An 18,270-nucleotide genomic window follows, 5' to 3' on the forward strand; every position below is an offset into this window, starting at 1 on the left:
TGACCGGTGTCGGCCCGGACAGCTAGAATGTCCGGAAAAATATTTAAACTAAAGTCAGGAACCATAATTAACTCAAATATTAATAAGAAAAATTTAGTAAAAATTTTAGGAATAAAATACAACCGAGTTAAACGAGCCGGTGCCCAAGCGATGGGTAACCAGAGGGAAGTTGCGGTTCTCGCAACGAGGAGCCCTAGACCCGGGAGAAAAATTATAAAATAATTTTTGGGACTCCAGAGAAGGGTTATTGAGGTTCCCATGGCATTAGAATGCCAAGAAAATACCTAGAAAAATTTTTCAATCGGTACAGACAATTTTGACCCGTTAAGCCAAACGGAGGGCATTTTGGTCATTTCGCCTTCAGAGGTGATTTTTGGCCGACTTGTCCAGTTGAGTAAATAATTAATATGACATAAAATATGAATAAACATTACTAGAAATCAAATTGAAAATGAGTAGTGGAGGAAAGGAAAGAAAATGAGGAAAAAAGCTTAATTATGGCATCATGGTGATGTCATTAAGGAAATTTGGACCAATCACAATTAAGCCATCCTTTGACCAACAAATAAAAAGACTAAATGAAGACTAAATAACTAAAAATTTCAGTAGCCCCTCCTCATTCTCTTACCAGCCGAAACCCTAGTGTACCCAAACCACCATTGACAACCTAATCAAAGCTCAATTCCCTCCTTTATTTCACTCTAAAACCCATAAGTCCCTTCATCAAAAATTAATCCCACACCTAGACAAAGCTTTTGGCAGCCAAGGAAAAGAAAGAAAGTGAAGTTGGGGCTTTGGAAATTCTACCCATTCAAGGTTAGTGCTACACTTTCATTCTCCTTCTTTTAAATCTTAGTTAGAACATCATTTTGAGCTAAGAAATTTTAAGAAATTGAAGTAAATTATATGTGTCATGGTACCTTCAATTTTCAGCAGCCCTATGAAAGTATGAGGTTGATTGTTTTAATAAATTTAGAGTGGCTAGAAATAATGGTTAAGGTATTAATATACATGGACATTAAACTAAGTATGCTAATTAAGGTTATGAGTAAATTATCAAGGTTAGTGCTACACTTTCATTCTCCTTCTTTTAAATCTTAGTTAGAACATCATTTTGAGCTAAGAAATTTTAAGAAATTGAAGTAAATTATATGTGTCATGGTACCTTCAATTTTCAGCAGCCCTATGAAAGTATGAGGTTGATTGTTTTAATAAATTTAGAGTGGCTAGAAATAATGGTTAAGGTATTAATATACATGGACATTAAACTAAGTATGCTAATTAAGGTTATGAGTAAATTGATTTGGATATTAGGGTTTGGAAAGGTGAAAATGTGACTTGGTTTATTAAACTGTTAAAGAACAATCTAATGGTCAATAAGTGACCATTTGAGGTATGTTGAACACAATTTGGACTGAAAAATGGTATGGCAAAGTCAAGGTATAAACTGCCCTAGGACAGCAGCATAGGGACTGAAAATTCAGTCCCTTTGCACTGCCATAACTTGGGCTGTGTTAGTCCAATTGAAGTTTGGCCAATTGGACATGAAACTAGGCTTATAATGGCACATTTTTTCTGAAGAAACCATGCCCAAAAGACCAAAGCAAGAGGACCAAAACTTGGCCCCAATCCGGATACCCTGCAGCTGGTTCTGCAGAATTGACCAAATGAACAGTAACTGTTCATTTGGCCATAACTCACTGTAGATTTGGTCAATTGACCTGAAATTTTTACAGCAACAAGTTAAGACATAGACAAACAACTTTCATGAAGGAACCTACCCCAAATTATGGCCAGAACCTAACCCAAATGGCTATGGCAGTCACTGTTCATGCTACTGTAGATATGGTATTTTCTGCAGAATGCAAATCCGGCCAGCCTGGGTTTTTGGGTCATATCTGGAGCTACAAAACTCCAAATGGAGTGATTCAAAAAAGGAAATTCAACTAGACAAAACAAGGAACAACTTTTATGTTTTACATTTCTTCAAATTCCCACAGTAACAGTGTCCAATGGAACAGTGAAGTTGACTCACCAAAACTGAAAATTCTGCTTGTGTTGAGTTACACTTTGAAATGGTATTAACACTTAATGCCAACAAGTTTTAAACACCAAATGTGGTATGTTGGGAGTGCCAAAGTCAATGTACACATTTTTATTCTAAAAGTCAACATTTTTGTTGACCAATGATGAATAGTGACACCAAAATTTTGAAATTCACAAATTGAAGAATTTAAAAGTTTCAAATGCCCTAGTATACCTAACAAGATTGGTTTGGATGGTTTGGCATGCCAATAGGGTTCAGTTAGCAGTACTGCATATGGCAATATGCCATTCCGTGATTTCATGGCTTTTAGCCATTCTGACTTTATATTGAGACTTGGCCTTGTGCCTGATATTATTTACAGCTTGTTAGCTGTTCTGTTGCACGCCGGGAGATGCATATGTGATCGATGGTGTGACGGCCCGAGGTACTAGGTACCCAGTGCCAGTTTACCCGTTATCCAGTCCAGTATTCTAATGTAGGTTACTTGGGGCAACCAAATGAATAAAAGTGAACAACGTTAACGAAATAATGGATATACCAATACCAAACAAAGAAAGCATACACATTCTATACACATTCATTTTCTTGCTATTTTCTTCTATTATATTATTGCACCACTAAGCATTATTGCTTAGCGCGTTGCTTTTGCCACGCGTAGGTACTGGAGATCCCAATCGTGAGCCCAGTAGACCGCAGACTGGGTAAGTTCATCCTGTAGATCTGCACAGTGTCTGTGTCACCTCACTACCTGCAGTGCATTGGTAGGGCACTAGGTGTCATTTTGTCATTTTGATATTTTGTAGCAGATTTTTACTTTCTCATATGTATTTGAACTCATGTAATATATTTTGATGTTCATGTAATTAATGAAAGTTATGACTATGAATGCAAAAATTTGAGCATGTATTTATCGCTTGTATATGAGAAATGGATGTTTGAGAAATGAAAAGATTATTGAGAATTGAAATTGAGAAATATTGTTGAGATTTTGGATATTGGAGTTTGAGATGATGAAATACAAATATTGGAAGTGTTTTTAACAGGTTCCGAAGAACTGTTTTCTCCATTTTTAGCCGGTACTTCGCCGGATTTTCTTTAAAATCTTCGGAACCTCAAATGAATAACGCTTTTGATAAATGGTTAAAATAAATCATATTTCATAAATTAACTTCAAAAGCATGATATAAATGAATTGAGGAATATTAGAGTGTGCCAGTACACCGTGTGGCATTACTTACTCGGGTATACTGTACACGGGTAAGGGGTGTCACACACTATATTTACCATTTAGATTGTTCAAAATGAGATTTAATTGTGTGATTTAATCACAAATTGATTGATTCATTATTAGTTGCATAGAAGAGTGTGGCAGCATGTTTGATGGACTAGCAAAGCATGCGCATGGTTTAGCACAAAAGTGTGCGCATGGTTTGATGAATCATGGGCTTGGTTTTGAGGCCCATAATTAGGCCCATACCTGACTAAAATGTTTAATTAGGAGTTTTAATTACACAATTAAATTTTGAAAATTGTTTTCAAGGTATTAAATTTGGAAAGAGTTTCTAAATTTAATTTGTTTGAATGAGATTCAAATTTGAATTTTTAAATTTGTTCGAATGGGATTCAAATATGAATTTTTAAATTTGGTTGAATGAGATTCAAATCTGAATTTTTTAGTTGAATGTGAGATATTCAATTTAATTTCTTAGGATGTATATTTTATTTAGTTGTTAAATTTTAATATGCATGATGGATGATCATGGACAATAAAAGACCAATGTGATTAGATTTATTTCTTTTATTTTTCTTTGGGTTGTAAATTAATTAATTTATTTTAGTGGCATGTATTATAAGTGTTGTAATAATTTTGGGTTGTAATTTCATTTATTTGAGGACTTTAAAGTCCATGTTCTTGTAAATTCACCTTGGTATGCCAAGGATTACAATGTAATTGAATTGCAAGAAGATCAAGGAGGTCAAGAGCATTAGTGGGACCAGTGGGAGGAATTCAAGATCAAGTGTTAATTATGTACTCCTTCAGCAACTCTTGTATAATGAATGAATGAAATGCACCTAGGAATGCTCTGATTCAATTCTTGGTGGCTCAGAATTGAATCTCTTAGAAAATCCATGATCATACCATATTTATTGTTTATCCATGTATGCATGAGATGTATGGGAATGTTTGCAAGTATATGATATATGTAAGCAAATTGGACAATGTGCAAAGTGAGATCATAATAGTAATTAAGCAGACCACAAAATCTTCCAAACAAATAATTAAGTTGGAAATGGTATAATTAAAGGTAATTATATCATAGGCCCTCCATTGAGGCAATTATTTTAAGAAATTTTAAATACTTGCATATGATGCAATTAATTTAAGAGATTTTCTTAAGAATAATTGTTACGCATGAGATGTTGTAAATATGTAAATGGTTTGGTGGCCAATAATGGATGTGCCTGAGGACATTAAAATTATTTGCATGTTTACTGGCTCAATGGGATCAACTTAACTAATGCAAGATAAGTCAATAATGGATGTGTCTGAGATTTTGAGTATTAGAGGCCAGGTAAAAGGATTGAATCTCACATGAGATGTGATGGGCAAGGAGTTGCTCACTTATAGTTTATTGTAATTCCAATAATGGATGTGCCTGAGGATGATCAATAAGACTATAAGAATTCAACCACCCACTAGAAATCCATCCAACTAGGATTTCCGTTTCCTACTTTGGAAGTGTAGGATTCGCTAAGTTAGTGGGAGGACCAATTTGATTAAAATACCATAATCATTTTGGTTAATTACATGATACATTTACTAATTGATCTGGTTATTTTCTGCAGTTAATTTTCTGATAATAATGAGCACACAACAACCACCACCATCCAATATCCTTGCGAGCATACTTGACTATAATAGGTTGACAGGACCTAATCTTTTTGATTGGCTTAGAAATTTAAAACTTGTCCTGAACTTAGAACGTATTGGATATGTTCTAGACTCAAAGGTTCCTGGTCCCTTACCTCTAAAGGCCACTCAAGAGAAACATGATACTTTGAACAAGTGGAAGGAGCATGATATGAGAGCCAAGTGTTACATGCTTGCTTCTATGAGTAATGAGTTACAAAAGCAACATGAAAATATGCAATATGCAAGTTAGATCCTCTTTCACCTGCAAAAGTTGTATGGTAAGTACAATAGGAATGCTAGGTATGAGATATCTAGACAGCTATTCCACATGAGGATGTCTGAGGGATAGAATGTTGGGGATCATGTTTGTGACACCCCTTACCCGTCTACAGCATAGCCGAGTAAGATATGTCACACAGTGTACCAGATCACCATATTTTATTTCAATCATTTTTTTTATTCTTTCTTAATTTATTTCTAATGGTTATGAAGTGCAATTTGTGAAATATAACTCATTTAAGTCATTTATTAAAATTATAAATTTATTTGAGGTTCCGAAAATTTTATAGAAAATTCGGTACAGTACCGGCTAAAAATGGAGAAAACAGTTCTCCGGAACCTGTGAAAAACGCTTCCATTAATCATTTCCAATCATTCTCAAACTCCAATAACCATCAACATAGTCTCAACATTAGCAATCATTTTAAGTTCTCAACATTAATCCACAATTTTATTCAAATTCAAAATCAACTAAAATTTCATGAAGATATTCTCAAATTATATTAATTAACAAAATTCTTCAAAATATGTACATTAACATATGATTACATAAATTTACTATTTACATGATTTTATAATTTACAATTCACAAACTACTACCTATTACAAAATGCAAAAACATAATTTCAAAAGGGACTTAAAGGTCCTACCACTGATGCACTGTAGATGAGAGGTGACTCTGACTCTAGGCAGTAACCTCACCCAGTCTATGGTCTGCTAGGCTCTCTGTCTGTCTCTCCAGAACCTACGCATAGCAAAAAGCAACGCTCTAAGCAATAATGCTTAGTGGTGCCAATAATAAAATAAAAAGAACTAAAAGGAAATAAATATGCAGTGAGTGTATTGATGTCTCATGCAAACAAATTTTTAATAATTATTGGTAGTCTTATTTATTTGGTACTTGTTATATTCATTATTTCATTAAATTTATCAACTTTCATTTTTGGTTGCCCAAGTAACCTATACTGAATGACTGGACTGGATAAACGGGTAAATTGGCATTGGGTATCAAGTACCTCGGGCTGTCACACTATCGGTCACATATGTATCTCCCGGTGTGCAACAGAATAGCTAATAAGCTGTGATAACATTAGGCACAAGGCCAAGTGTCAACATAATGTCAGAATGGCTAAAAGCCATAAAATCATAGAATGGCATAATGCCATGTGCAGTACTACTAACTGAACCCTATTGGCATGCCAACCTATCCAAACTAATCTTGCTAGGTGTACTAGGGCATGTTACACTTTTAAACTTTACAATTCTTGAAATTTAAGTTTAGGTGTTACTATTCATTTCATTAGTCAACTAAAATGTTGACTTTTATATAGATAATAGGTACATTGGTTCTAATACTCCCTACATACCACATTTTGCATTATAAAGTTATTGGTATTGGTTGCCAATACCATTTCTAAGCTTAGTGCTAGTTGTTCAAAATTTTCAGATTTCAAGCCTTGTGTTTACTATTCCATTGGTCATTTTTATAGTAGGAATTTGGAAAAATTGTCTTCATGAAAGTTGTTCCTTATTTTGTCTAGTTACATTTCCTTTTTTGAATCACTCCATTTGGAATTTTTTAGCTAAAGTTATGGCCTAAAAACCATAATTGGCTGGATTAGACAGAATCCAAAATTCTGGGCAAAACTGCTTCTGCCAGATTTGGTAACCTAAGTTTGGTTGGCAATTTGACTAGGTTATGGTCAGAATTTGGATTTGTGTTCTTCATGAAAGTTTTAGGTCTATGTCTCAGCTTTCGTCTGGTAAAAGTTCAGGTCAATTGGACCTTTCTACACTGAATTATGATGATATGAATTAATACTGTTCATTTAGTCATTTTGTCCAGGCAGAATGCAGGTCACTCGGATTAGGGCAATTTTTAGGTCAACTTGATTTAGTTTTCTAGGTAGGGTTTCTATACCAAAGTTTTGCCATTATGTGTCTAGTTTCATTTCCAATTGGCCTTACACCAATTGAATCTCTACAACTCCATTTATAACTGCCAAAACCTGCTAGACTCATGCTCAGTCCTGCAGGTCAGGCCAGGTAGCTCACCCACACTCAATTGCCAAGCCTTAACTCACTTCATTTCCTCATCATACACAGCCAAATGGTCACTAATTGACCATTTAAACTTTTATTTACTAACACATGAGCAAAACCCTAGGTTTTGCCTAAACCCTAACTCCATCAACTTCAATTCTTCATATACATGCAAGCAATGAATTAAGACATCTAATTCATATTCAATGGCAGCCATGGACAATTATAAATTAATCTAATCAATTAAATCCTAGCATACTTTAAGGCTGCCAAAATTTTGAAGAGTGCATACTTATAGTTTTCTTTCCAATTCCTTGCAATTTTTTAAGCTCAATCAAGTCCTTAAACATATATTGAAAGAAAGGAAGAGAGATTGGTCACTAACCTTTTGAGCAGATTTTTTCCACTCAAAATTTCTTCACTTTCTTTGGCTTTCTTGGCAGCCAAACACTTGCTCAAGATGTAGAGATAAATTTTTTTGAAGTGGACTTAGGGTTTCAAGTGAGATTTAGGTGGGTTATAAAGGTTGGATAAGTTTTAATGGTGGTAAGGGTTAGGAGAGCTACGGATGGAAGAAGAAAGGAAAAAGAAATCTAATTTTTTTTCTTTCATTTCTAGCCATTTAACTCATTTTAAGTGAGTTATAGCCATGTGTCACTATGTGATTGGGTGGAGGCTCACTAATGACATCATGTGATGTCATAATTTCTTATTTAATTCATTTTTTTTTCTTTTCTACTCATTTTCAATTTAATTTGTAGCAATATTTATTCATATTGTATGCAATAATAATTATTTACTTAACTGGACAAGTCGATCAAAAATCATCTCTGAGGACGAGATGACCAAAATGCCATCTGTTTGGCTTAACAGACTAAAATAATCTGTACCGATTGAAAAATTTTTTTAAGTATTTTCTTAGCATTCTAATGCCATAGGAATCTTAATGACCCTTCTCTGAAGTTCCAAAAATTATTTTATGAATTTTCTCTAGGGTCTAGGGCTCCTAATTGCGAGAACCGCAACTTCCCACTGGGTTACCTATCGCTAGGGCACTGGCTCATTTAACTTGGTTGTATTTTATTTCTAAAATTTTTTCTAAATTTTTCTTATTAATATTTGAGTTAATTATGGTTTGTCACTTTAGTTTAAATATTTTTTCAGATGTTCTAGTTGTCCGACCGACACTGGTCACCGAAACAGTAGAATGTATGGAGTTGCTATAGGGAGGGTGTTACAACTCTTCCCCTCTAATTTAAATTTTGTCCTTGAAATTTATCTGATGCAAAAAGTTGAGAGAACTGTTGCCTCATCGTCTCTTCACTTTCCCAAGTTGCCTCCTCGGTGTTGTGGTGCCTCCAAAGCACTTTCACCAGTGGAATCTGCTTATTTCTTAACTCTTTCAGTTCCCGAGCCAGGATCCATATGGGTTCTTCTTCTTATGTCAAATTGGGTTGTACTTCAATTTCTTCCATGGAGATGACATGTGAGGGATCTGAGCGGTATCTTCTTAGCATAGATACATGAAACACATTGTGGATCTTGTCCAGCTCTAATGGTAAAGCTAGCCTGTAGGCCACTGGACCCACACATTCAATGACTTCATATGGGCCAATGAACCTAGGGCTTAACTTACCTTTTCTTCTAAACCTCAGTACCTTCTTCCACGGTGACACCTTGAGGAACACTTTGTCGCCAACTGCATATTCTATTTCTTTCCTCTTCAGGTCGGTATAAGATTTCTATCTGTATGAGGCAACCTTCAGATTAGCTTTGATTATTTTTACTTTCTTCTCGGTCTATTTCACCAGGTTTGGCCCTACCAGTTTATCTTCACTCAATTCAGTCCATCACACTGGAGTTCTACATTTCCTACCATACAGTGATTCATACGGGGCCATTTGGATGCTAGCTTGGTAGCTATTGTTGTATGCAAATTCTGCCAGTGGGAGGTATCTATCCCAACTTCCCTCAAACTCAATGACACAACTCCTCAGCATATCCTCAAGGACCTGATATATATTTAATGTTATTATTATCATTTCAGTTCAATATTTGTATTAATTCAATTGGTTTCAATTATTTACCTGGATTACTCTTTCTGATTGCCTATCCGTTTGAGGATGGAAAGCTGTGCTGAAGTGGAGTTATGTACTCAAGGATTCATGCAACTTCTTCCAAAATCTCGATGTAAACCTTGGGTCTTGATCATATATGATGGAAAGTGGAATTCCATGTAATCTAATTATCTAACTGATATACAATTCTGCTAACTTCTCCAATGAGTAGTCTGTCCTTACTGGCAGAAAGTGTGCTGACTTCGTCAATCTATCTACTATCACCCATACTGCATCATGCTTCTTCTGGGTGAGAGGTAGACCACTTACAAAATCCATGGTGACCCAATCCCATTTCCATTTAGTTATGCGTATAGGCTGTAGCAAACCCAATGGAACGTGATGTTCTGCCTTAACTTGCTGGCATGTCAAGTATTTAGTCACATAGTCAGCTATGTCCTTCTTCATACCAGGCCACCAATAATGAAGCTTCAGATCATGGTACATATTTGTACTTCCTGGGTGCATAGCATAAACACTGGTGTGTGCCTCTTTCAGGATACTAGCCTTCAATTCCTTATCATCTGGTACACATAATCTTCCGTTGTAGTACAGACACCCATCTGTTTTCACTGCATAGTCAGTTTCTTTCCCTTCTAGGATTTTGCTCATAATAGCCTTTAGCTTCTCATCTACTTGCTGCCCATCTAAAATCTACTGTAGCAGGTTTGGCTTCACTTGCAACTCAGCCAAAATAGCTCCATCTCGAGTCAAGGATAGACGGACATTCAATAATCTCAAAGATGTGATGGATTTTCTGCTCAAAGCATCAGCAACTACATTTACCTTCCCAAGATGGTAATCAATCACGCAATCATAGCCTTCTGGAGCTCAATCCATCGCCTTTGTCTAAGGTTGAGTTCCTTCTGGGTTGGCAAATATTTTAGACTTTTGTGGTCTGTGTAAATGTAGCACTTTTCACCATACAAGTAGTGCCTCCATATCTTCAATGCGAAGATAATTGCCGCAAGTTTTAGATCATGGGTAGGGTAATTCTGTTCATGTGGCCTTAGCTGCCTGGAAGCATAAGCGACCACCTTCCCCTCTTGCATCAATACACACCCTAACCCATTATGAGAGGCATCACTATAGACCACAAAGTCCTTTCCCAACACTGGCTGTGTTAACACTGGTGCCTCTGTCAACATAGCCTTCAATTTCTCAAAACTGGTTTGACACTTATCATTCCAGTCAAATATGACATTCTTATGTAACAACTTGGTCATTGGAGCAGCTATTAAGGAAAATCCCTTCACAAATCTTTTATAATACCCAGCTAGCCCCAAGAAACTTCTGACCTCAGTTGTATTCCTAGGAGGCTTCCATTCCATCACTGCTTCTATTTTCTTGGGATCCACTCTAATCCCATTAGCTGACACTATGTTTCCAAGGAATGCAATTTCATTCAACCAGAAGTCACACTTGGACAACTTAGCATACAACTTCTTTTCTCTTACGTTTTGCAAAACAATCCTCAAATGCTCATCATGTTCTTCACTGGTCTTGGAATACACCAAAATATCATCAATAAAGACCACTATGAACTGATCTAAGTATGGATGAAAGATACGGTTCATAAGGTCCATGAATGCCGCTGGTGCATTTGTTAGGCCAAAGGGCATCACATAATGCCCATACCGGGTCCTGAATGCAGTCTTTGGCACATCTGCATCCTTCACCCTCAACTGATGATACCCTGATCTGAGATCAATTTTCGAAAATACTCCTGCTCCCTTTAACTGATCAAACAAATAATCAATTCTAGGCAATGGATATTTGTTCTTCACTGTCACTTTATTCAACTGCCGGTAATCGATGCACAACCTCAAAGTCCCATCCTTCTTTTTCACAAACAGCACTGGAGCTCCCCGTGGTGACACACTGGGGCGTATGAAACCCTTATCCAGCAACTCCTGTAACTGAATTTTTAGTTCCTTCAATTTTGTGGGTGCCATCCTATAAGGAGGAATAGAGATTGGTGTTGTACCTGGCAGTATCTCAATAGCAAATTCGACTTCCCTTTCTGGTGGCAAGCCAAGCAATTCTTGGTGGCAAGCCAGGCAATTCTTGAGCGAACATATCTGGGAAGTCTTTTACTGTGGGTATGTCACACAGATCTGGCTTAGCCTGCTTAGTATCCACCACATGTGCTAAGTAGGCTTCACAGCCTTTTCTTATTAGTTTTCTTACAACTGTGGCTGAGATGACATTGGACAAGAAGTCTGTCCTTTCCCCCACAACTGTAATCTCATTACCCTTAAGAGTTTTCAAAGAAATTCTCTTCAATTTACAATCAACCATTGCCTGATGACGTGACAACCAGTCCATTCCCAAAATCACGTCAAACTCATGAAAAGGCAACTCAATCAGGTCTGCCAAGAATTCATACCCCTGAATCCTTAACGAGCAACCTTTGTACACTTTGTTCACCATTACACTGTGGCCCAATGGATTAGTGACCAGAATGTCTTGGTCACTCTCCCCTACTAGTATCCCCCTTTCTACGGGTAGGTTGATGCAGATGTATGAATGAGTGGATCCTGGATCCACCAATGCATGCACAGATGTATTGTAGAGGGAGAACGTAACCCTGATGATGTCTGGGGCATCTTGCTCCTCCTGAGCTCTCATGGCATAGGCTCTGGCAGGTGGTCTGCCCTCAGGCCTCTCTACTGGCTCAGATGCAGGCCTCTGTGATGGTCCACTGCCTCAAATTTACCAAATTTCCTACCCCTTTGTGGTGCAGGAGTAGGTCTGTCTACTTGTGTTGGAGCAGCTGTAGCAGTTCTACATGGACAGTTCCTTAACTGATGCTTTGTCGATCCACACCTTAAGCAGGCACCCGTCACTCTCCAACACTCCCCCTTATGCCACTTCAGGCAATGTGAACATGCAAAAGATTCTAGAGCTAGTCCCTCGAATCCCATCCCTGGAGAGCTGCCCACTGATGGTGTGGACTGACCTCTCCTAGGGGTGAACTGTTGCCTGGGCCCTTGGGATTGACCCTGACCTTGAGGTTGACCTAAACTCTATGCAGGTGGACCTTTGAACCTTTTTCCTAGTGCAGGAGATGAGCTAGACTGACCCAGGCCCCTCTTCTGCTGTCTCTCTCTTCTGGTCTGTTAACTTATTCTAACTTTTTCAACTTTTATTGCAGCTTCCACTAACTTGGTGAAGTCTGTGATTCCCAAGGCAGTGATCATGATCTTTACATTATCATTTAATCCCTCTTCAAATCTCTTACACCTTTCGGTCTCATTAGAGACTATCTCCCTTCCGTAGCGGCTCAGTCTCACAAATTCCTTTTCATACTCTGCCACTATCAACTGTCTCTGCCTCAGGTTAATAAACTCTCTTCTTTTCTCTTCCAGGTATACACTACCCACATATTTCTTCTTGAATTCTGAGAGAAAGAAGTCTCAAGTTATTACTTCTGGCTGCACTTCACTAGACACTGTATCCCACCATTGGTAGGCATCATCTTGCAACAGAGATATAGCAGCTTGTAGGTTTTGCTCTAGAGTGCAGTGGAGTTGCTTTAAAACCCTTCCTATTCTATTCAACCAGTTTTCGGCTGCAACAGAATCATCTTCTCTCTTGCCAAAGAAATCCACTGCTCTAAATTTTCTCAGTCTTTCCAAGTGTGATTTCTGCTGTGGAGGTGGTGGTGGTGGTGGCATTACCCCAGCCATTTGTCTGAAGAATTTGGCCATTTGCTAGAACATGGCCTGTGGAGGCTGAGCAGGCTCTGCTGGAGCTGGTGGAGCAGGTTCTCCCCTACCCCCAGTCTCAGCTGCTGCAGGTGGAGCATGACTCTCCACTTCCTCCTCAACAGCCCTCTGAGATGTAGGGTCCATATCCTATTTAACAAAGACAAACAGATCAGCATTAGTGTCACCTCAACTCTTACAAATGCAATGCATGGTATGGACTCAATCTAGGCTCAGAAACGCCTAAACCATGCTCTAATACCACTAAATGTGACACACCTTACCCGTCTACAGCATAGCCGGGTAAGATATGTCACACAGTGTACTGGATTACCATATTTTATTTCAATCATATTTTTTATTCTTTCTTAATTTATTTCTAATGGTTATGAAGTGCAATTTGTGAAATATAACTCATTTAAGTTATTTATTGAAATTATAAATTTATTTAAGGTTCCGAAAATTTTATAAAAAATCCTGCAGAGTAATCATTTCCAATCATTCTCAAACTCCAATAACCATCAACATGGTCTCAACATTAGCAATCATTTCAAGTTCTCAACATTAATCCACAATTTCATTCAAATTCAAAATCAACTAAAATTTCATGAAGATATTCTCAAATTATATTAATTAACAAAATTCTTCAAAATATGTACATCAACATATGATTACATAAATTTACTATTTACATGAGTTCATAATTTACAAATCACAAACTACTACCTATTACAAAATAGAAAAACATAATTTCAAAAGGGACCTAAAGGTCCTACAACTGATGCACTGTAGATGAGAGGTGACTCTGACTCTAGGCAGTGACCTCACCCAGTCTGTGGTCTGCTGGGCTCTCTGTCTGTCTCTCCAGAACCTACGCGTGGCAAAAAGCGACGTGCTAAGCAATAATGCTTAGTTGTGCCAATAATAAAATAAAAAGAACTAAAAGGAAATAAATATGCAGTGAGTGCATTGATGTCTCATGCAGACAAATTTTTAATAATTATTGGTAGTCTTATTTATTTGGTACTTATTATATTCATTATTTCATTAAATTTATCAACTTTCACTTTTGGTTGCCCAAGTAACCTATACTAGATGACTGGACTGGATAAACGGGTAAACTGGCACTGGGTATCAAGTACCTCGGGCCATCACACCATCGGTCACATATATATCTCCCGGTGTGCAACAGAACAGCTAATAAGCTGTAATAACATTAGGCACAAGGCCAAGTATCAATATAATGTCAGAATGGCTAAAAGCCATAAAATCACAGAATGGCATAATGCCATGTGCAGTACTGCTAACTAAACCCTATTGGCATACCAACCTATCCAAACCAATATTGCTAGGTGTACTAGGGCATGTTACACTTTTAAACTTTACAATTCTTGAAATTTAAGTTTAGGTGTTACTATTCATTTCATTAGTCAACTAAAATGTTGACTTTTACATAGACAATAGGTACATTGGTTCTAATACTCCCAACATATCACATTTTGCATTATAAAGCTGTTGGTATTGGTTGCCAATACCATTTCTAAGCTTAGTGCTAGTTGTTCAAAATTTTCAGATTTTAAACCTTGTGTTTACTGTTCCATTGGTCATTTTTACAGTAGGAATTTAGCAAAATTGTCTTCATGAAAGTTGTTTCTTATTTTGTTTAGTTACATTTCCTTTTTTGAATCACTCCATTTGGAGTTTTGTAGCTCAAGTTATGGTTTAAAAACCATAATTGGCCTGATTGGACAGAATCCAAAATTCTGGGCAAAACTGGTTCTGCCAGATTTGGTAACTTAAGTTTGGTTGGCAATTTGACTAGTTTTATTGTCAGAATTTGGATTTGTGTTCTTCATGAAAGTTTTAGGTCTATGTCTCAGCTTTCTTCTGGTAAAATTTCAGGTCAATTGGAACTTTCTACACTGAGTTATGACCAAATGAATTAACACTGTTTATTTAGTCATTTTGCCCAGGCAGAATGAAGGTCACCCGAATTACGGCAATTTTTAGGTCAACTTGGTTTGGTTTTCTGGGCAGGGTTTCTATACCAAAGTTGTGCCATTATGTGTCTAGTTTCATGTCTAGTTGGCCTTGTACCAATTGAACCTCTAAAACTCCATTTATAACTGCAAAAACCTGCTGGACTCATGCTCAGTCCTACAGGTTAGCCAAGGCAGCTCACCCACACTCAATTGCCAAGCCTCAAATCACTTCATTTCCTCATCATACACAGTCAAATGGTCACTAATTGACCATTTAAACTTTCATTCACCAACAAATGAGCAAAACCCTAGGTTTTGCCCAAACCCTAACTCCATCAACTTCAATTCTTCATATACATGCAAGCAATGAATTAAGACATCTAATTCATATTCAATGGCAGCCATGGACAATTATAAATTAATCTAATCAATGAAATCCTAACATACTCTAAGGCTGCCAAAATTTTGAAGAGTGCATACTTATAGTTTTCTTTTCAATTCCTTGCAATTTTTTAAGCTCAATCAAGTCCTTAAACATATATTGAAAGAAAGGAAGAGAGATTGGTCACTAACCTTTTGAGCAGAATTTTTCCACTCAAAATTCCTTCACTTTCTTTGGCTTTCTTGGCAGCCAAACACTTGCTCAAGATGTGGAGACAAATTTTGTTGAAGTGGACTTAGGGTTTCAAGTGAGATTTAGGTGGGTTATAAAGGTTGGATAAGCTTTAATGGTGGTAAGGGTTAGGAGAGCTACGGATGGAAGAAGAAAGGAAAAAGAAATTTGATTTTTTTTTTCTTTCATTTCTGCCCATTTAACTCATTTTAAGTGAGTTATAGCCACGTGTCACCATGTGATTGGGTGGAGGCACACTAATGACATCATGTGATGTCATAATTTCTTATTTAATTCATTTTCTTTTCCTTTTCTACTCAATTTCAATTTAATTCATAGCAATATTTATTCATATTTTATGCAATAATAATTATTTACTTAACTGGACAAGTCGGCCAAAAATCATCTTTGAAGACGAAATGACCAAAATGCCCTTCATTTGGCTTAACAGACTAAAATTGTCTGTACCGATTGAAAAATTTTTCTAAGTATTTTCTTGGCATTCTAATGCCATAGGAACCTCAATGACCCTTCTCTGGAGTCTCAAAAATTATTTTATGAATTTTCTCCTGGGTCTAGGACTCCTAGTTGCGAGAACCGCAACTTCCCACTAGGTTACCCATCACTATGGCACCGACTCATTTAACTTGATTGTATTTTATTTCTAAAATTTTTTCTAAATTTTTCTTATTAATATTTGAGTTAATTATTGTTCCTCACTTTAGTTTAAATATTTTTCCGGACGTTCTAGCTGTCCGGATAACACTGGTCACCGGAATAGTAGAATGTACGGAGTTGCTACAGGGAGGGTGTTACAATGTCCATAAGATAATTCAGCTAATTGAGCAGTTGGAACACCTTGACTTTCACATGGATTTCCAACTACAGATGGATTTGATCCTTCAGTCCCTTCCTGAGTCATTTGGGAATTTTATGACAAATTTCCATATGACTAAGCAGGAATATACCTTGGCTGGTTTACTTAACATGCTGGTTATTGCCCAAAAGAATATGCCGAGCAATAAAGGAAAAGAGGTAGCTTTGATTACATCTTCTTCTGCTAAGGGCAATAAGAAAAAGAAACCTTAAATTCCTGGTCCTTCCAAAAAGATAGCTAAACAAAGAGGGAAGACCAAAGCTGATGGAGGCAAAGGAAAGTATTTCCATTGCCAGAAGGATGGGCACTGGAAAAGGAACTACTCGGAATATCTTACTTCTTTGAAGGACATGAAGGAAACACATTCAGAAGTTATGTCTATACCATGTTATTAAGATGCTGATGATGCTCATAGTTCATGTACAGCTTGGGTTTTAGATACTGGTGCCAATTCTCACATTTCTTATAATATGCAGGAACTAGCAAACAGTAGCAACTTGCATGCTCGAGATGTTAGATTCTGGATTGGCGATGGCTCAACTATTGAAGCTTTAGCCATAGGATCTAAATCTTTTTACATGTGTGGATATGTTTTGTGTTTGAATAATATTTTGTATGTGCCTGATGCTTTTAAGAACATCATTTCTATATCTAGTTTGACTAGAAATGGCTATGAATTTCAATTCATAGATGATGTTTACAATACACATTTTGGAAATAAATATATTGGCTCAGGTTATATGCATGATGGTCTTTATTATTTGGATAATAATGATAAACACAAAATGAATGCAAGCAATATAAAAGAATGCAATGCCATGATGAAAGTCAACTCAAGTTCAAAATATATTTGGCACTTAAGATTAGGTCATTTTACAGAAGATAGGATTACAAAACTGGAGAAAATGGAGATTTTATCCTCATTGGGTTCTGAACCTACTCCAACTTCTGAATCCTGCCTTCAGGGCAAAATAACTAGATCACCCTTTGTTGGACAAGGACTAAGGGCTGAAAATATTTTGGAGCTAATATATAGTGATGTATGTGGTCCATTTAAGGAAATGGCTAGAGGTGGTTTTCATTACTTTATTAACTTTACTGATGATAAATCAAGGTTTGGGTATTTGTATTTGATGAAATACAAACATGAATCCTTTGAAAAGTTCAAAGAATTTAAATCTAAAATAGAAAATCAAATAGGAAAAAGTATTAAAGCTCTTCGATCAGATTGTGGAGGTGAATACTTGAGACTGAATTTGATGAATACTTGAAAGAGCATGGCATTATTTCCTAGCTGACTCCTCCAGGAATGCCACAGCTGAATGGTGTATCTGAAAGGAGAAATCGTACCTATTAGATATGGTACGTAGTATGATGAGCTATACTGATATGCCAATCTCCTTTTGGGGATTTGCATTAGAATCAGCTTTGCATATTCTAAATAGGATTCCATCAAAATCAGTTTCTTCTACACCTTATGAGATATGGCATGGAAGAAAACCAAGTCTTAAGCATGTTAAGATTTAGGGTTATCCAGCTTATATCAAAAAGCTTAACACTGATAAATTGAAAACTAGATCAGAAAAGGGTCGATTTGTTAGATATCCAAATGAGAGTTTTGGATATTATTTTTATTTGCCTACATCACAAAAGGTTATGGTAAGTAGAGATGCTACTTTTCTTGAACA

The sequence above is a fragment of the Hevea brasiliensis genome, chromosome 13 (genome assembly GCF_030052815.1).
Source record: "Hevea brasiliensis isolate MT/VB/25A 57/8 chromosome 13, ASM3005281v1, whole genome shotgun sequence".
NCBI lineage: Eukaryota > Viridiplantae > Streptophyta > Magnoliopsida > Malpighiales > Euphorbiaceae > Hevea > Hevea brasiliensis.